Source organism: Motacilla alba, chromosome 2, assembly GCF_015832195.1.
Source record: "Motacilla alba alba isolate MOTALB_02 chromosome 2, Motacilla_alba_V1.0_pri, whole genome shotgun sequence".
Taxonomy (NCBI): domain Eukaryota; kingdom Metazoa; phylum Chordata; class Aves; order Passeriformes; family Motacillidae; genus Motacilla; species Motacilla alba.
Window position 1 is genome coordinate 118,864,185 of NC_052017.1, and position 21,966 is coordinate 118,886,150.

The following is a 21,966-nucleotide window of genomic DNA, read 5'->3' on the forward strand; positions in this document are numbered from 1 at the left end:
AAGAGAGCAACACCTTTTAAACATTACCAGTGTAACCCTGTTGACTACAGAAGTATACACAATTTCGAAAAGTGGGCAAACAAAATTACTCTGACCAAAGATAGTTTTATATATGCTAGATATAATAATTCTGTAAGAAACTGCTTATGAAAGAAAACATCCCAACTTGAGTTTTGTGAGAACACAGAACCACCTGAAGAACACAGTCTACACAAAAGGTTGATTTTGTTCGAATTTCCCCCCCTTAATACATCCTAAAAGGCATCAGGGAAATCAAAATGACTGTACAAGCAGCAAAAATTTATTTTTCTACAAAACATAGGTGCCAACATATCAGAAAGCACTACTCAGCCCCCACTATCTTGTTAGATCTTCTGTAATGAAATAAAGGAAGAAAACACAAGAAGCAGAGAGGAAGTTTCATTGTTCTTGTGGCTTCGACATTTGGTGCCGCGAACGTGACAAGCTCTCAAGCCTCCACTCAGCGGCACCGCCTGCCCCAGGCCTCTGAACCAAAATGTTACTATGCTGCAATTAAAATAATCAAACCGAGACAAAAGAGAACAAGCAAATAAATAGCACAAACTTGTTTACGTTTCTGGCTCTGCCCTCACAGCATGAAATAAAGTCTCTTCAAACACCAACTACATTAATTTGAAAAACAATAACATTTTCCTTTCTCCCTCCTATCTCAAAGTAGCATGAGTTTTTCAAAGTTCTAAATGAAATAAACTAAGGCATTTCCTGTATGTATTTAGTTAATTATTAAACCGATTCTAAGCATGATAGTTACCACCACCATTTCAGTATGAATCTGGGAAAACACACTTGTAGCAAACTGCCAGTGCACTGCAGTAATGACTGATCATATGCATCCTCTCAACTCTGCCCTTAACTTTGGAGGCAAATTTCTAGAGAAATGACAACCAGCACTCCTATACAAATCCAAACACTTAATTTTAGCTTTTTTTTGTGGTCCAGGATTAGTATTACTGCTGTGATTTAAGGAGAAACTCTGGGCTTAATGCTGTGTACGAGAGGAAAATAAAGTCAACAAGCCTGCAATAACTTCCCAAGCAGGGGAGACAGCATACTGTCTTCACTTTACTACAAGTAATCACCAGTAACCTTTTTGAGGGGGATATTATTAGTTAATTAATCTGCAATATTAAATGCTGTCCTCCCAAGGTTAAAAGAAAGGTAAATACTGCCGAGATATTTAATGACATCATCATGCATAACCATGAGATAAATACGAGGTCTGAAGATTAACTGAATGTCATTCTGTTTACATGAACATGTACTTGTAAAGAAAACTATTAAGATTAGAGAACAGAGGAAGTTATATAACAACTACCAATATTTCAGTGTGTTTTGTCTAGTCAAGCTTTTTGTCAGAAAGAGAAAGCTTTATTGCAAAAATGTCTCACTCTGACATACTTTGTACTTTTTTCATGTGCATATAAATTACCAAATATTGAATAGTAATTACTGCAAGGAAAAAGACACTCTCAGGCTCCACCTCCTCTTGACAGGGGGAAAATATAGATGGGTTTGTGTATTATTCTGGATGCCAGAAAACTTGCTTACAAAAATATTTCCTGTGCACTAAGATATATTTAGCCTCATAAACCCATAAAACTGTCACAGTCAACCACAAGTACACCTGTAGCCATTAAAACGGGGGAGGGGAACAACAGAAACTGCAGACTCGAATTTACATTATTTCTTTGCAATTGTTTTTTAGAAACATTATCTTTAAACTCTCTTTCTCAAAACAGAAATTAGCTGTTCCTCCCACTCCCCCACACCAAGACCCCCTAGCCCCCCCTGCACCCCCAACATCCCGACACCTATGATGCACACAGGAGCACACATACGTGCAAAGAGAAAGCACCAACAATGAAGTCACAGCACTTCAGAAACACACCTTGTCATCTTCCAGCCCTTGCAGATGAAGGCAGATCCTATTAGTTTTTCTCCGTCTTCAGATCAAGATGTAGATAAATCCCCCACTCATCACACTGGTTTTTTATTAAAAACAGGAGAGGGAAAAAAAAAAAGCAAAAGGAAAAAAAAAAAAAAAAAAAGCAAAAGCAAAAGAAAAAAATGCCCAGACGATTACCAGTAAATTTACAGCTTTAAAAATACCAGCTCTCCATTATCCCAAACCTGTGTTATGTCTTGATGTAAACCAAAGCACATGCTGAGTGAGGACGTGCGCACACAGCAGCTTATCATCTCTGTCATCTGCTTCTAATGACAGCTGACAAACTGGCCACGCTAATCCTTCCCTAACTGCTGATCAGAGAGATCCCCCTTTGACAATCCAGCATGGTGGAGTACTCGAAAATTCCTCCTGCTTCTGTTCTGTTGCTGCTCTAAAAAGCAGTTTCCTTTTCATTGAGATAATAGCCTTTTCTGCAGTCACGTGGCACCCGGGCTACATTAGCAGAGCTTGATGATAACAGAGTACCTCCCCTCCCTCCCTTCTGCTGATTTTAAGTGTACGACTCCTGGAGAAACCCAAACCTGGCACACTTGAAATCATTTTGCATCTTCCTCTATCGAAGAGCAAATTGTGCTGTCGATGTGGAAGAGGAATATAAGGGCTCTCTCTACTTCTTGCACCAAAACTCGTTAGTGAATATATTTTTAAACAGTGCCTTTGTTGGGGCATATACATTGGTTGTAAACATGTCATATGAGACTAAACTGAATATTAAGCATGCTTAATACTGAGTATCTGGCATGCTAAAATTATTCTTTTCCCCCAAGAGTACTTTAATTTTTTCCCTGTAATTTTAGTTCTGTTGCAATAAATACTCTTCTCTCAGCAACAACCTATGGTTCAAATTCCCCCAGCACACAACTCTACTGTAAATACAAAAAAGCACAAATAACAAATGATCCACACTACAAACTCCAGTGACAGTGCTTCTATATATTAAGTGACATCATTTATCTTGCTTTAACTCAGTACCACGACAAATACCTTATGGATTTTTTTAAACACAGTGTCAAGTGGGGAAATCTACCTAAGCTTTAGCTTCAGAGTTCCCTCCTAAATGCCAGACCCCAGGTGGGTTTGGACCTTGCAAGTCAGAAGTTTTCCTGCTTGTAAAAGGCAAAGTACACAGACAAGCATAAGGCTCTGTCCTGCCCTCACGGAAGTATTTCACAGACTACAGAACAAGCCTTTCCTCTTCTTCATTAGCACCAATTCCCTATTACCTCTGCACACAACATAAACATCCCCAATTTATTTCCCCCAAGTCTGTCCTCCTCTGACAGCACTGAGCAGTGCAGCTGGACACAGACCAGCATAGCCGTACCCAGACATTTCATTGTTGGGATCTGCAAACTATTTAAGAAAGCTGTGGATGAAGAACTGTAAAATAATTGTCAAGCCCACAGAACCACTTCTGCAGCTTTGTACCTGCTCTTTTCCTATATGAACAAGAAACAGAATTATCTCCTTTTGCTTTAGGGTAAATATTAGGAAAAAACGTTCTTCCTCCCAAGGGTGGTTGGGCACAGGCTCCTCAATGAAGTGGTCACAGCACTGAGCCTGGCAGAGTTCAAGGAGTAACTGGACAGTGCTCTCAGGCACAGGGTGTGACTTCGGAATGGTGCTGTGCAGGGCCAGGAGTTGGACTTGATGATTCTTGTGGGTTGGTTCTTCCCTGTAATTCCTTCTATTTCCATCTTATCCCATTACAGCACTTCATTCTCCTTAAAGACGGCATTGATCATTAACTTATGGTTTCTCCAGGAAACTGGAAAACAGTTTTAGAGACTGTGGCTGTACTCCCAGGAAAATAAAACGGAAATTGTGAAGAAATAGTGGCTGTCCTGTACAAATGGTTTTTGCCAATGCTGCCCCATCACTTCTTCTGTTTACCCCTCTCCCTAAGGACAGCTCTACTCAGGAAGGCAGCCCTGCCCAAGGCTCTGGGGAAACCTCCTCCAACACTATGATCAACATTACGAGCTCAGGCCCAGCCTTTCTGCAGCAGAGCAGCTGAAAATGAAATGGGAACAAGCCCCCTTCTGGAGCAGCATGAATCCTGTTTTCTACTCTTCTCTTTTCCATGCTATAGAGGGAATCTCTGAGAAAGATCCTCAGTCTTCCTCAGGAAGAAATAATCTGGTTCTATAAGGAGAATACATTCAGCAGAAAAACATACAGTAAATTGAGGGGGTTTATTTTTCCCAGGCCTTTCTCAGTATGCCCCTCCTTTTCAAAGCACCACACCGCATAGGGTAAGCAAAATGAACATTATTTGGAGTTACATACAACTTTTACCCCAATAGAACAGGAACTGCTTTGCAATCTTAATTTTATTTTATTTGCATTTTCCATATGAATTCCTTATCTAAACAAGATGCATCAAGCATACTGGTCAAATTGGAAAATGATAGTAATGGGACAAAACCTGAAGATTAGGGAGAGCATCTCTGATATTCAAGAAAATATATTAACAGACAATCACCAGAAGGAAAATGAGCTTTCACAAGAATGCACACACACAAAACACTTCACTTGTGAAGTACAAATCTAAGGAAAACATAAAGAGTGGGAGTATCCCAGTCAGATACCATAGCTAGAACTATCTAATTTTTACAGGAATCATAAAATGAGAAATTTAAATTCAAAATAATATGGTGAGCACAAACACAATAATCACAGTATTAAAGAAAGAGTTATGTGTAAGTAAAAAGGAGGTAACAGAAAAGAGTCATTGCAGCAATAAAATAGGAGTTGGAGACTGAAAAAGCAATGAAAGTACACAGATGTTGTTAAAAAGATTGCTTAGTGAAGAACAGTATACAGATAAAACTAATGGAGAAGTGGGAACATTCCACTGCAGTGTACAGTAATTCTAGACAAAAAGGGAAAGGAGAAATAAGTGAAAAATATTCCTGATAGAAAACACTGATCTGAATGGGAATAAGGGAACATGCAACAGCAAAGAAGGAAGGGCTCTTTGGCTTTATCAGGCAGCGAATACATGCTTCCAATGAAATGACAGAGTTGTTGCTTCCTCTCAAATAGTTTCACAGGAATCACACACTCAATTTGGGGATGAGCAGGTGACGTTCAAAACTAGTTCTAGCAATAGAGACTTTTTCATGTTAGGATAAGACACAGGCCTTACACAGCAGAAGAGGTCCACCTAAGTTTTCTCTAAGAAATAATATACCTAATTGATACTTCATTTCCTTTGTCCAGCTGCAGGTGACTTTGCAGTAGACATGGGGAAGAGGCAGCCTCAATAGAGCATTTACAATTTATGTTCAAATAATTGTTACTGATAAACAGAACACTGTCCTCATTGCATGCTTTTCACAGTTTTATAAAGTTTGTTTTATTTTTCTTCCTTTTTTTTTCCTTAAGAAAGAGTGAATCAGGCAGACAGGACATACCAAAACAATCTAGTGTTCTTTGCCCTTCTAACATACTTGAGACTTTGCCCTTCTAACATACTTGAGACAAGGACTGGTAAAGCCACCTCAAAAGACCTTTTCAGTATTTTTAATTCCAAAACATAACTTCTTAGTCCCTTCTCTCACTCTCTATACCATACCCAGGCGGATCCAATTCTACCCTCACAATCCCTTCAATCCTATCAGGCTGGAGCAGCCAAAGAGGTACCCAATTGACAGCTATAGTAACAGCCCTCATTTGAAAAATAGCAACACATGTCAAACTGTGTTTGTAAGAGTTTGCAAAGCTGACTCACCAGGTTTTCTTCAAGGCAAGAGGCCACTGACTTTTAGGAAAGCCGACTGGGCAGCATTAAGTCTCACTCCTTGTGGGAAAGACTGGAAGGGCACTATGCCAGCATAGAGAACAACCAGAAACTACTAGGACTGACTGCCATGATGCACTATAAGGATATTACTGCTCAGATAAAGAACTAAAACAGTACAGTGATTTACATGTGTTACATTTCAATAAATGTAGACACAAATATACAGTTTCCAAATATTAGGTATTTTTTTCCAAACTCCTCTAACTGAACATTACACAAAACCATTGGTTTTTCAAGTCAAAACTGAAAACCTGGTGACTTAAATGTCAATGACATAGACATTTCATCAGTTTAGGAGCTCCTAATTGAAAACTCTTAATTGAAAGCTAGGATTCCTCCTCTTACCAGCTGATGAAAAATAAATAGAATACTGGAGATAAATCTCATTTTTCTGACCTTCGCATCTCCTCTCGAAGGGCACAGAAATCGTATCGCTGGAATTTGCTGCATTTGTCATTGCTCACTGTCAGTCTCTGTATTAGCAGTACATGCACCTACAGTGCTAAGAACCTTTTCCTTTCTGTCCATCTGAGGGCAATGAAAAGACACTCCCTCCCCTCTCAACCTCTTAGATATTACTGTTGACTTGTCTCTTCATTTCATAAAATGTCCATGCTTCTTGAAGACAGCTCATCAAGGCTTTCATAACTTTCATAAACATCCACTCAGAGCATTCCATGTGCAAGTATCTGCAACATCTAACTGGAGAATTCAGTACTGAGGTGTGTGCCGTATATAGCAATTAAGTTCTGTATGGGCATGTCCACTGACAACTGTGTTCTTTTTAAGACAAGTTGGATGACTATGGTTAATTGAAATTTTTGAGTAATAGCTGATGAGGATTTCTTTTTTTCTTTTTTTTTTTTTTTCTGTAAATCTCTACTGCTTCACTCCTTTGCCTGTAATTAAAAAGGAATACAAGTGAAGAAAAAGGGGTTGTTTCAGTGCAATCTGGAAATGGTCAGCTCCTGGCTCAGTTCTTTCACCTCCTGGAGACAAAAAAAGGTTGTTCCCCCCTGCTAGAGCCTCTGAAGCAGAGTGCCTGCCAGTGCTCTCTAGGGGTTATACACAGAGAGGTGCTCTCTGGTGCGAAATGGGCCTCAACCCACAGAGAGAAAAGTTAAGACCATGAGTTGCTTCCATCCATGCTGAGAGTACATGAGAGGAACTCAGCAAAGGAAGTTTAGTAAGCAAAGAAAAGCAGAACCAGAATGGAAATACTAAAGCATAGAAAAAAATGTTGTATTAACACACTATGTTACATAAATGTATTAACATCTAGTGCTACCATGTGTTTTTAACAGAATGTAGCTAAGTTATGAAGAGTCTGGGATTTTTTATAAGTTAAATTATTTTACGCTCTACAGAATGTGTCATCCAGTGAATATATTTTTAAAATCAGCTCAAACTCTTTATTTCACCTCATCTCAAACCAGAAGTACTCCTAAGGACTTTTAATAGTAAAAGGTTTCCAAAATCTGCAGACTGACTGCTGGCAAGATTCAGTGGCTGAGATTTGAATTAGACAAAAGTTTTAACTAGATAAAAGTCAGACAAGAAAATGTTTACTATTATGAGCACAACAAAACCATCCTTACTAATCCAAGGATAAGGTAGGTTTTCTTTCATGTAGTCTTATCTACAAATAAAATATTTCTAAATGACATCATATGACTCAATCAAGGTAGAGGATTAAAGATAAAATAATTTGGTGAAATTTCAAGGTTTCTGATAACCAGGCAGGGCAGAACAGTGTAACACTCCAGCTGGCCGTAACAGCAACACTGTGTGAACTCAGCAGGATTTGATACATTGCCTGTGTTTCCCTTGAAAAAGAAACTTGCTGCTGTGTTTAATGCAAGTGGGACCTCTAACTTTTACTTCAGGATACATCAAATTATTCTGCCATATCTGGTGATGAACACTCAGGTCTCTGCACCTAGATCTCCTTTTTAAGAGAAGACTAACATTTCCCAGGAAGTCACAAAAATGTCATGTCTCATGAATGTTCAACAGTCTTCTAATTGCTAGCAGCTTGCAGACATTGCCTTGCATTTGAAAAGCCAGTTCCCACAAGAAGCAAGCAGGAAATGCACTGAGACTGTGTCTTGCAGATCCTGAAATTCTGGGCTTTCACATCCTTTCAAGAGACCTCAAGGAAGAAAGGAGATGCTACTGATTACAACCAGTGTCACTTGGGAGAAACTTGAACACAGGGACAGCTGCTTTGTACAAATTTGAGAAGAAATAATAAGCTAATTTAATGTTGCATCATCCACGCTCATCAATTCTAACAAGCACCTGAAGCAGCACTTTGTGATGCTGAGTGGTGAATGGCGACAATAAACAGCAAACATTGATGACTGACCCCTTGCCTTAACCACTCAGAACGTGGTACACAGAAAAACAGAGTCGTGCTCCAAATTCTGGTATTATTAAACATCCAAAATATCAGTGGATGAGATGAGGTACAGAAGAGAAACTGAAGAAATTCAGGTTTTCTATTAATAGACTTCAAGCAGTAATTTCCATCAGCATTAGACAGAACCACGAAACGTAACTGAGCCCAAGCACAAATACTCCTGAGAACTACAAGAACTGGAACTATTTGATGAGAAAACCAAAAGCCACAGACTGCAGCCTATCAAACAAAAAGTGAAAGGAAAAGCAGGAGCAATTGAAATTAATTTGACTTACAATAAAATAATTAAATACTCTGCTATGAAATAAATATCAACTTCAGGACAATTGGTCTATGCTAATTTTTATAATGACACAGATGTGACAAAATTGGCATTTAACTTTAGCACTGTGTCAATTCAGAAACTACAAATCCCACTTGTTAGAATAAAAGAGGGAAAAAAACCACAACCTTTGTGACAATCCAACAGCAATGACTGAATGTAGGGTATTAAGGAATATTTAACATAATGACAGTTAAGTGTTCAACAGAAACCAGACTTGCTCACTTTTTACACAAAAGTGCAGGTTTGCTATAAGCAACAGTAATAACAAATGACATCTTTCAAGCATGTAAGACAATAGTCATTTCATTTAAGTAAAGAAGCAATAAAATTTAGGTATGCAGATAAATATTTACAGTAGAAACAAGACAATTCTTACAGAGACTTAACTCTGAGCAGAAATGCTACACAATCTCAACTAACCCCCAGTGTGGTTTGCACTGAATATTTAAGTCTATGATAAGAGGAAACATGTCAGGACTTGGGTCTACTGCTAACTCTTATAAAGTTCAACACACTGAATTCCAAAACAGGAATCTGTTTACAACTTAACTTTGCACTAGGTTTTCCCTAAAATCAACTGCAAAGTCAATTCATATGTATGACTGAAGGGAAAAGATCAGAAGCAGAATACTGCTTGATCATTTTAATCTGAAATATTTAGAAAATATAGCAAACCCTGTCCCCTCCTGAGGACTCCTACACACATTTACATCATATTGTACATCAGTATAAAAAAGTCAAACACAACATTTGAAAATAGATGGGCAGACACATTACAACTACTGTCAACTGTGAACAGCAGGCCTGACAGATCTTCCCTCAATGTAAAATTAGTGACCCATACCATGTTTATACACAGTAAATTTTCCACAAAAGCAATCTCAAAAGTATTACTTTAATGAAAATATCAACAATACGGGCAGTGCATTTCATTTTCTCAAAGACTGCATTTCAGCATGTTGTATTGAAGCACAAGCAGATACAAGGTCTGTAAATGGGGAAAAAAGTCAAGTTTGGAATGGGTATTTCATTGCTTTCCTTTTGGCAAAGAGATTCCCATTTTATCTTTCAAACACATGGCTGTCATGATTCATCTTGAAAAAGCAGTACTTGACAGTTCACAGGACTATTTCTTAAAATCATTAGCAAATAACCTTTAATATGAGACTTATGAGTAATTTAGATTTTTACAAATTGCCAGTCCCAGGTCCTTAAGAACCTACATTTTCTAAGCTCCAAGTTAATAATGTAATAATATATAATATTGTTTAAGCCATTTGTCTTGAGTGAAGCAAATATCCTTTTGAGAAGAAACCAGCCAAGTTTAAATTAACTGTACTTTCTGCTGTGCAATTCTTCCCCAAAACTAAAGAGAAAACAGGCAGGGCATGTAACATATCAAGACAAAAAGAGCTCAAAGAAAGCAGTTTTAACAGCAGTATGGCAAAGACAGAGACGATTTTAAATAATCTAGACAAAAAGTCATATTTTGTCTTCAAAAGTCAGAAATGCAATCACAATCCAGTCAAAGCAACTGTGAGAGAACTGATGTGCTCTGTTTCCAAATCACACCTCCATCTGAGAAGCAGGATGCCCCAGTAGGGCTGCCTTTAACTCCAAGTACATGGACACTACCATTGTCCAAAGGCAAATCAGCTTTACTTGCTAAGCAGTATTTCAAGACCATCTTTTGACTTCGTTTTGTGATGTGCATTTTTATCAACTGCTTTGCAGATGACACTGCAGTGCTAATTTTGAATGATAAAGCCAAGGAGAGTCCTGAACATGGGAAGGTTGATTTTCTCTTTATTGCATATGTGACCAGCAGGTCAAGGGATGTGATTCTCCCGTTCTACTCTGCTCTATTAACATCCCTCCTGGAGTCCTGCATTGAGCTCTGTGGCCTCCAATATAGGAAGGACATGGATCTGATGGAGTGAGCCCAGAGGAGGGTCACAAAAGATGATCAGAGGGTTGGAGCGCCTCTCCTATAAAGACACAGAGAGTTGGGGTTGTTCAGCCTGGAGAAGTCCCCAAGAAGCCTTACAGAACCTTCCAGCACCTAAAGGGGAAACCTGGAGGATAGAGTCTTTACAAGGCCATGTAGTGACAACACAAGAGGAAATGGCTTTAACCTGGAAGATGGTAAGTTCGGATTAGATATTGGGAAGAAATTCTTTACTACGACAGTGGCAAGATGCTGGAACCGACTGCTCAGAGAAGCGGTGGATGCCCCATCCCTGTAAGTGTCCAAGGACAGGTTGGATGGAGCTTTGAGCAACCTAGTCTAGTGGAAGGCTTCCTTGTCCATGCAGGGGAGTTGGAACAGGATGATCTGTAAAGTCACTTTCAACCAAAACTATTCCGTGATTCCACAATGCTATGGGAGTTGTGGAGTTTGGATACTATTGTTTTGGAATAGTTACACAGACACTCTGATAACCACTCATATTTTTGAAAATTATTCTAACTTAACTCTAAGCAGATTCAAGGTTCAAGGACTATAACTCTACTCCCAGAAGAGAGCCTGATAGGAGTGGATACAATGAAATTTAAGTGAACTGAGGCCATGAATCAACAGTAAAAGGAGCTTTGTTCTCAAACTGGTATGATTCTCTTGATAAGCATGTGTGACACTGCATTTGCTTGCTGATGTTACTGTTCAAAAAAAGTTAAGGTGGCAGGGGGCTGCTGAAGGATTTTTTTCCCTTGAAAGGCTTTTGGAAAAAAAAATCCCACATTTTTCACTTAAATTTTACATGGGAGGAGCTGCAACATACAAGGATGGCCATCCAGAAATGTAAGCCCTTCCAGATGAAGAGGACAAGATATCTACAATAAAATAAATTTTACAAACAAGGTCGAGAACCAATGAAAAAGGCTAATCCATGTCCCTATCAGCCAGGAGATTCAATTTCTTAAATTACCTGCTGCTTGGAGACTTTGGATTTAATGCAGTTCTGAATATACTGGCTGTCAGTACTACATAAATGCACACACAGTAGGCACTGAGGGGCACATGTGAGAACACTTTTTGAGAGGAGCAAGAGTGGAGAGCCCCCAGTGGAAGCAATGAACGAAGTGTTGGAAATTAAGTAACAAGGCCAATTAAAACACCTTAACTTTAGAAAACCGGGTAATATGAGACTACAGCTCCTGTCTGCTGTGCTGTTCTTCTCTACAAAAGTGTGGTTTTCTTTAAAAAATCCTGTGGTTTCAATATAATTTTATGATTTGAAATATTTCATAACACAAGGGGAAAAAACAGCAAAGGAAACATTGAGCTGAGTATCCTGTACATAACACTAACATTCGTATTTGCAATGGAGATTACTGAGATAGATAAGGAGAAAGAAGTGACAAAGTTCCCATTTAGGGTTTGGGTTCTTAGGAAGCTTCCATGGCACAGTATTCCTGCAACTTCTAATACATCACACTTACTTAATACCTGTGCTATTTGTAAATTAGATTAATTACTTTTATAACTATATAGCCTGCAGTACCTCAGTATTCTTAAGAGTCAGAGTGGTGGGTAGATAAGAAAAACCAGACTAGCTAAGACACCAGATTCTACAGCTGTGAGGAGGGCTAAACGAAAATATCCAATAAATACAAAGACCATGCAAAAGAATGCTTGAAGTGTATTGGAAGAGAACCAATAAGGAAGGCAACATAAAGGGAAATACTTCCAAGCAGATGGCTCCTTTTAACATGGCTCCTTTTAACTTTACTATGGTCCAAAAGTACAGTATTCTAAATGAAATGTATTGATATGTAGAAGTATTTTTTTTTTAATTTTTCAGAAAAAGCTCCTACTTGGGAATAGCACTGCTTCCCTTCACCATCACCACCTGATTTCCAGTAACATATTCCCAATCCTTCCAACTGGATATTACTTCAGCTGTAGAACTGCCCTTTATCCAAAAGTGCAGTAGAGAACCAAACGTATCCAGGAGTCTGTAATCTCCAAGAGAAGTTTTAAACCAGTGCAAGAACCCTCTTGCCTCTATTGTCAGCACTGGAAAGTCTGTGCCTATCCCAAATAGTTAAAAGTTCTTTTGGATTTAGCTGGATACAAATCTGACCTAATATTTGGACTTGAATTAAAGGCCAAGCACTTGAGATTTATGCTAATGTCACAGATCTCATTTCTAGGCAATTTAAGTGTGCTCCACTGAAGACCATTCCTTATACTCTTTTAGAGGCCAAAACTGTTACAGAGAAACCAAATTATTAAAGTAGCACATGTCAGCAGGAACATGTGGAGCAGTACTACAAAACCTGTGCTAGCTGCCTACTGATTTCCAAGCACAGTTGAGAATGTTCAGTTGAGAATGAAGTGTAAAGGCCTGTTCTTGCAACAAGCCCATTCTTGCTTTCTGCATGCTTTGTATCTCTACCTATATATACATATTCAAGATAAGCTATGCATACACACACATATAACAGATGCCTAAATTAATAAAATATATAATGTAAACAGTAAGCAGAGTACACAACTCTTTTGATGACAAGTAGGACCTACAACAAATCCTAGGGACCATACTAAAAGAAAAACCAGTTTCTTTTAAAGCACACTGCTGGTATGTCAATTAGAAAACAAATGGCTACAAGCACTAACAGTAATCTCTTATCCTGTAGTAACTTTACCATGATTTTGATGCCATGAAACTGTAATTTGCTTACTCCAAAACCCAATATTTGCTTCACCTGTGACTATTCTTTTTGGTCTCATATTAACTTTTTTTTTAATGTTTATTTTTTTTGCACCTCTCAGACAAAACTGGGTATTAACAGTTGAAACCAATCCCTTGGAGAAACCAATGTTTCAATATTATCACACACTCATACACATAAAACTATATTAGAATTCATACAATGAACACTTTTTTAGGTAGAGCTATGAAAGTATGACTTTTATTCTCAGGGGAAAAAGGAACAGACAAAATATCCATAACCTTACAGTCTGCATGCTGTGCATGTCATGTAGCAATAAATAATTCATATTTTGACCTTATGGGATACCTTTTACTCATGGATTTCAAAGAACTTTTGAAAAGGTGGATATATGTTTTATTATTGGAAGTTTATAGATCTCAGGATGAAGAGAGACATAAAATTACCTATTCAAGGCCATTTAGTAAGCCGGGTGTATTAAAGTGGGTAGAATCAGGCATTCTGTCTTTTTGCTCCAGATTGCAACTTATAGGGACACTACAAGTGTCCAGACAGTGCCTTAAACTTCAATTAAAGCTGCAAGAAAGTATGACGGATGTTATCTCTGTAAAAATACAGAAAATCTACACATATTCCTGGGTGAGAAAGAAGAAAAAATTACTAACTCAAGGTATGTGGTTGCAGGATAGTACAGGAATTCTCCAGAATAATCTTATGCAAGCATTCTGGAAGGGGCATTGGATTCACAGGCAGAGCTGTCAGGATCTGCTAAAGAGGGATGAAAACAAAGCTGTCTTCCTCCACAATGAGATTTTCTTGGAGACTATATCAGTTATCAGAATGAACCTGAAGAAAGTAGCACCAGTTCTACAATAAAAATTATATAGAGAGACGAACAGTAGAAAATAATACATTTTAGAAAGACTGATTCTATTTCCAGCAACTTTCCCAGAAGATACACTTACCAGCACTTAAGGTATGTAAACCAGAACTAAACACATGAACTATTCCCGTAAATATTCTTTTTATTCTTTTTTATTTTCATTTGCTAAAAAATTACCATTTCTCCTGATGTCAACAGTTAACTCCTGAAAAATATTTTAAATAAAAAATAAAGATGCAAAAAGCTTTTTAAATAAAAAATAAAGATGCAGAAAGCTTTGTATAGAAAACAACTCCAAACTGATATATAAATATGAGAACATTAGTGAGAACATAGCACTGGAAAGACAGTTTGTTAGTTAACACCACAGCAATAATGCCTTGGATTAAATACTTAAGTCTTGCAATTCTCTGAACTGTCTTACCTAACAGGGCTCCATTCATGGCCTTAACTGTAAAGATTATGTGCAAGTGCTTTCTTGGAGTAAGCTTGGAAAATTTTTTACTTTTCAGGATACAGTCCTTATGTTGTCTCAGACTGCTGAGAACTTAGAAGCATGTAACATGCATAAATCATCTGTTCAGCTGTCCTCTGAAGTGCAGCAGTAGCAGGACCCAAGGTCCTTACATGTTAGCCAAGAAAGATAACAAAGAAAAAAGCCTTGGGTTGTTTCTTTGTATTGCTTGTGTTTGTTTCTTTTTCCCTGAAGAAAGAAGGTACTATAATCTGCCACAGAGGGAGCTTACTCTGTTCTAATAACATGATGTTTAAACAAACCAAAGATTTATATTTTACAGGGGGAAAAAATTATCACCACTGTTATCACTACTGGCTTATAACAATTGGTAGCAAAACACTATTTCATAAAAGGTCAGAATTTCAAAGCTAGATTTAACTAACACCACCACTGAAACGTTTCCTTTACATAAAATTAGGTTTCAAAAAGAAGAAAGAAATCACAAAAACACACACTCCTTATTCTGTATGTACCAAAATGAGGTAAACTAAGCTAGTGACTGGCTAACCAAAGCTAGTGACTGGCAAACCAAACTACCATCATAGGGAGAAAAAAACCTATCCTGACTTGTCTATGCAAACAGAATGAAATGGAATTTAAGGATATCCAGCACACACTAAGAAAAGACAGATTTGCAGAATTTTCCTGGGATTAATTAAAGTGGAATCATTTGAAATCCTTCACTTCTTTCCAAGCCTCTCCAAACTGAATTTACTCCATTTAGGTAACAAATGCAAAGTAGGCAGGAAGGCATGTGCTATTTTCAAATCAGAAAAGCAATCTGGTTTAGAGAATTTTTTGAGCTTTCAAAATACAAAACCATTCAGAAGACCAAACAAAATACATTCCTCAATTCCTTTGTGTAAGTGGAGTCCTTCAGACAGGCAACAAAATGTGCCCCTCATGAATAATTTCCTGCACAAGATTTACACGAAACCCTCAAAAGTCTTGATGTTCATGCCCAACTGCAAAAATGTTTGATGTAGCAGAGAGATAAGCAATGCTTCTTGTTGGAGCTGAAGCTCTGATTCCCCTACCCTACAGCTGGTGTGTAAACAGGAGTATCAGCATTGAGGACTGGGATAAACACAAGTCCCCATGCAAAAGGTGAGGGACCATTAGCACACACTGCACGTGTTTCATCGCAATTTGCCCCGTACCATCTCTGTATTTAAGCTCCTTACCTTTTTTTCACCGCTACTTTCACCACCTGTGCTTAAGCAGAAATTATTATAAGCTTATTAGCTGTAAGTGGTCACGTCCACAAACATGGGGAAGGGTTGGTGCTTGGTGCCAATCAGCTTTCACTAATCTGCACCCTACCAGTGATCCCACTGCTCCTCAGGATTGACTGTCAGGAGGTCAAACTGTTCCCTGAGCCAGCAGGGGCACAAATAACATGTTCCTGGCTCCCTCTCCTCTGCTGAAGGCATGTATCGACCTAACTCCCATATCTTATGGAAAATGAATGCGTCCAGTTACTTCTTTGATTTTGAAGGTATTTGTTATGTCACAGACATTGGGCAAAGCCAGAAATCTTCACAGCTTAGGTGAGGATAAGAGAAAATCTTGGAAGGTCTGCAGAGTTCCTCATGCATTTACAAATGAAGTGTATCAAATTCAACACTTTCTTGTAACAAATATCTCACCTTGATATTTTGATACTTTTTGTGGGGGGAAAAAAATAGATATGAATCTGAACCTTGTCTACATTTCCACTAGCAACATAAATGTATCAAGAAAAAATGTTCTTTTACCTAGGTCTCTATGGGCAAATTACTGCTTTTATCCTCCAATTACACAGCCAGCACTTAGCTTGGTGAGCAGCACAAAAAATAGCTGTGTTATACTACATACTACATACTATATTCTATTACTTTATTTGTAATGATTATACAATGGTTTATTGAAAACTTTAAAACTTCTTAATATCCAAAATACTCTTGTGAAATCTAAATGTTACTGATATGGTGGTGATGATGCTCTCCTGCCATGCTAATTTCAAGCCCAAGTTAAACCAGGTAAGTACTGACACAGGTGAGCAATACCTCGATATAGGACAACAAGGAAAGATTCCAGCAGGTTTGGAAAGTTGTCTTCTGGAGGCAGAAAAAGCCCACCATTTCATTTTACGTGAAACTGTATGCAAGGTGCGGTCAAAGAAATGACAGCTTTTGTCACTTACTCTTTCAGAGCACATACAAAGGAAACTAAATTAGGTATTTAGATAACACTAAAAGGAAACTGAGCTTACCCTTATTGCACACAGGCATTTCACCTACTTACCAAAGGGTAGATAAGAACTTTTTGTGCCACTCATAATGGAAACCTTCGTACTCAGCTTTGAGCAATCCTAGAAGAGTCATTTTAACTCTTTTATTTCCAGCAATGTTTAGGAAATATGAGCATCTCTCTTATACTGTGGCAAGCAATAATGATCAGAATTAAAAGAAGAATATGCAGCCATTATAAAGCACAGATCACTGTTACAGGTTTAATATACCCCCCAGTTTGGTTGATGTGTCAATAGATTTTATATTTTAAAGCAGCAAAGAGGTAACTATAATTGTTCAGGATATTTCAGGAACTGGAATACAAGACTAGTTATTTACATAATAGCTGCGAAAAGTGCACATCCTTCAATTAGATTTCTATTTTAATCAGTGAAACTGTGGGAATAATTCCATAATATTGCAATAATACCATCTCAGTAATAATGCTTCAATACTTTTTTAGGCTTCAAAAAGAACAAGAATATAACTAGACAAAACGAGTCTGGATATTCTGGTTCTGAAAACCCTTTTCTTTCCCAAATATGAAACCCACCTTTTAAATTCATTTCCCTTTCTACACCGTGTATTAAGAATCATCTTTCTCTGTAGAATTGGTTTTGGATTTGCATTTCTCAAGTACAACAAATTCAGAATACCTCCATGAAGCTGGTATTTATGAGGCAGAAAGCTGACAATAATTGCCCTTATTTTCAGGTGCAATAGCTGTCATGCAAAGCTTTAATACATTGAAGTCATGAACACAACAGACAACCACCTCACACTGAAAAATTATGCCACTACCTTTAGATTAAGATTACTCAATGAGGTTTTAATGAGGTCTGTGAGGTAACCCTGCCAGCCCACCATCCCTGGCAGAGGCCACCATATTGGCCCCCATCCCTGCCTCCACAGGGAGCACAGGGCAGCACCTGTGGCTGTGAGCCCACTCTGAAGAGCTCGGACTTCACAGGTCCAGGCAAATTTTGAGTGCAACTCAAACCTGGTGATCTGAAAGCTGCCCATCTGTAAAAGAGGGGAATGCACCAGTGGGATTTTTAACTGACCTAAAGTTTGTTTTGGTGGGGGGTTTTTTTGTGTGTGAGAGGGGGTTATAAAACTATAGAAGGAATTAATCTATGACAGTGTGCGCTGTTTGACATTTGAGGAGAGTAGTTTCCATTTCACTGCATTTTAACAACCAGGAAAGTTTTGAAATCTTGTGTGACCAGATCAAACTCATGTAGTAGCAGTCACTGAGCCATTTAAGTGCCTTAAAGCTTGCAGCAGCAGCTCTTTGCTGCAGGTACAGGCATGGCTAAAATGAACACAATTCATCTCCAAAAAGAAATGGAATTACACCCAGCAGTCTATGTACAGTGCAAGCTTCAGCATGATTTAAAAGAAAAAAAAAAAACCAACCAAATCCAACCAACCATGCTTTATCAGTATTTAAAAATTCTCCCTTCCTCCAAAGAGCATTTTCCAGTATCTTATTTAGCTTACTACCATATGTTTGCAATTTCTACTCTCCAAAGAAGTCATTCTGAAAAACCAAAGGAAAAATTTTTGTGAACCACAAATATAATAAAATAACCCCCTCCATGAAATGGTCTAAAAAGCTTGGATTGCTTCTGCTCCACCTCCCCACATCTGGCACCCGCATCAGATTACAGGCCAGAAGGCAACGCAAAGAGACGGAAAGGGAGATAGTGGCTGGATCCCAGCTAGAAGGAAGCATGCCTCCTATAACTCACTCTTTTCCCAAATGCCGATACGTCAAAGCCTGATAGGAGAAACAACTGTGGGAGAAGTTTGCACACGTACATACACAAGATACACAAACATCCGACAGGCAATGAATTACACAAAATAGGCTCAACATAACTTCAGAACTATCAGTCTGTGCCAAAGTGCAACTGGGCTTCTGATTTTGTAACTGACAAAATTTACAGGAAATGGGCAATCATTGGCTTCTAATTCACAACACTTTCACTTCTTCTAATTTTCCATGTATTTCATAGGCACAACAAAACCAAAAGACACTGACTAATCTAAATGCCAAAGTCTTGTCAAGTAAGTGGTTTATTGATTGGTGTTTTTGAAGTTTAAATTTTGCAAATTTTAAACTGGTCTAAAACTCAACCAGGAAGATGCACGAATCTACACAAGAATCCAAGGAGCTGACTGGAAGTGCTGTTTCCCAGAGATCTCTCTGGAATCACATTGTCCTCATCCCCTCAAGCCTGCATCAGCAGCACAACAGCATAAAAACTTTTACTGAGTCTTTCAAGCTTAGCAATAAATCTACCGCAGTCTGAATTATCGAAATTATTCAGACCGTTCAAATGATTTTTTTGTTCCAAATGGACTCAGCACACTGGTCAGGAACTCATCGAGTCAAACATGAGCAAAAAAAGTGGAATTCTTCTTGCTAAGCTAATTGATGGCCCTACAAAAACAAAACGCAACTGCATATTCAAAACTTTCAAAGACACACTGTATTAGAGCTGCAGAGCGCCTTCCCCTCGGTGCCTGCTGTAATATGATCATAATTGCTGTGGAAAGGGCGAGAGACCGACTATACGTTAAATCCTGCCATCTGTAGGTGCTTTACACAGTTCCATTTGCTGCTGCCGGGTCAAAAGTTTACCCTATTTTCGCTTGTTCATAACCAATCACACAAGGCTCTGCTATGCGTAATCTTTGACCTACTCTCAAAGCAATTTTTGTATTATATAGTCATATGATTACACTGAAAAAACCCACACATTTTATTAAGAATACAGTTCTTGTTGGTTAGCTTTACAATTATTATTATTTCCATATTCAGTAAGCGTACTGTACCGACCTTGTTCTTCCCAGTTAACTCTCCTGGAGCACAATCATAGAGCCATGAATTCTCCAGCATTTCTGGCTAGTTGCAATCCAGAACCACATGCAAAACAGAGCTGGAAAGCATTCACAGTATCTGTCATTTTAGAAGTAAGGGGAAAGAACTGCTCGATCTGTACTAATAGGGAGAGAAGACGTTTTGTAAACATTTAAATTAATGTTCATATTAAAAACAAAAAATGTTTCTGAAAATTAGGACTGCCATAAGAATATCCCTATATATTTACCTTAAGAACTTAATATGCAAAAATATACTTCATGTAAGTATAAACATTTATGCTACTGATATTACTATTATTAAATATCAAGGGAACAAGCAGTTTCATGAGCAACAGCATTAATTAAGCCTCATCTCTCACAGATTTGTACCTTCTGGTTGGTTGACTTTGGTGTCTAGAAAGGTGAAAGCTTTGAAGGAAGTTTTTCCCACAGCTGGGACATTTGCTTAAAGCCTCTCTTTTCCCATCACTAGGATTCCCAGACAACTAACAAGATTAGTTCATGCTGCAACCTTTCCCTCTGTCAGGAAACCTTTAGGTGGTTCCACCTGTACTCAGCTACTTATTTTCATAAAACCTGCAGGATCTGAATTTTAAGCTCTTCACTGTGCCAAAAATTGTGATCAAAATCAGCAATAGGTTCAAAAGATAAGGAGGAGAATTGGAGGGATGTGTGTGCATCTACACAAGTACATGGTGTGACCTCATGAGACTTGTGTCTGTAGGAAAAGAGGTTAAAAATAAAGGACAATATTTGACCTTCTTGCTATTTCGCTGAAAGCTAACTTAAAAGGACCCAACTAAACAGCTGGCTATACTAATAGATCACCTAAGAGTAATACCACAATATATAAATCCATCTTGCACATTTGCTAGACAGTTTTTAAAGAAAAACAGGCATACAGGCCCCATTTAACTTCTAATAGGAGATAAAACCAGACACTTTTCCACAGCTATGTATTTTACTGTAATCTATGAATTGTGATAGATTTGTGATGTTTAAAATTATTTTTAATCTAGCATTTATACAAGTCTGTTCAATGTTCAAGAATATAAACACAAGTCAGCACTTGCATGAATAGTTACATTGCTCCATTTCACATTTGACTTTTAGTTGCTAAACCCTTCATAAATGTAACAAGAGAATATAAAACTAGCCCTTACCGCTGTGATCAGTGAAGGAATATAAACCAGAGAATAATCAATCAAATAACAGCATTAAGCCATTTCCAAGCAGGTAATAAAATACGTTCACATGCAAAATTCTAATAGTTATGAAGTCAAATAATTTACTAAGAGACAGAATAAAAAATTACCTCAAATAAATAAATCAAGATGTAGATTTTAAGGCAACACCAGTCTACCATCTCACCTCCTGGTACAGCAAAGACCATACATAGGGCTTAGCAGCCCTTACAGCAAAGATCAAGACCTTATATGTGCAAAGCACATCTCCTTAGAATACTATACATTAAGTCATATATTACTTTCATAAACTGCTCAAAAGTCAATGACATGTTTGGAAAACAGAAAAAGCTACTAAAAATGTTTCATTTTTCATAGATAAATAAATAAAACTCAAAGTAAAACAGAAGTCAATATTTTAAAGCAATGAGAGCAGTTCATCTAACTGGCAAACATGGTGGCATATGCCAGACATTAGCTATTAGATATTACACAAAATTCTATACAGCAAGATGCTTATTATACATATATATACATAAATACAAAAAATAAACTGTGTCACATATACACACAGCCTTCAGATATCTGTTAACAGGACTGGTATCACCTATGATCCAGGCCAGGAACAAGTGAATAGTCTTTCACCCAGGGGAAAGCAAGATGGATGCTGTTACAGGAAACCTACTCCACTCAGCTTATCAGTAGCAAAATGAACAGAGGAAAAAGCCAGCATAAAAGGAGAAACAAAGACAAGGCAACAGAACTGACTCTTAAGAACACAAAGGAGAAGGCTGAAGGTACTCAGAGGTATCTACAACATGTCTCAACATAGGGAAATTTTTCACCTTGGCAGAGCAGTCTGATCTAGAGCAGAGCTCAAACAACTGGAGCAACAACTTATCAGGAGATAAAAAGACTGAAGAAGTGAAGTTGAGAATTCAGGAAACCTGACTCAAACCCCAAGATGATCCAGT

The 21,966-nt window shown here is 38.0% G+C and overlaps 1 protein-coding gene across 4 annotated transcripts in view; it reads right to left on the reverse strand.

Annotated features, from left to right (window-relative positions):
* Positions 1–21,966, reverse strand: part of NCOA2 (nuclear receptor coactivator 2) — a 190,624-nt gene that overhangs the window by 89,161 nt on the left and 79,497 nt on the right. Inside the window, exon 1 of one of the 4 annotated variants that reach the window (XM_038127374.1) lies at positions 1,931–19,738. The exons of the other annotated variants lie outside the window; for them this stretch is intronic. The gene's annotated coding sequence lies outside the window, so the exon portion shown is untranslated. Of the gene's footprint in view, positions 1–1,930; positions 19,739–21,966 lie in introns of those variants that run through there. 4 annotated transcript variants of the gene reach the window in all.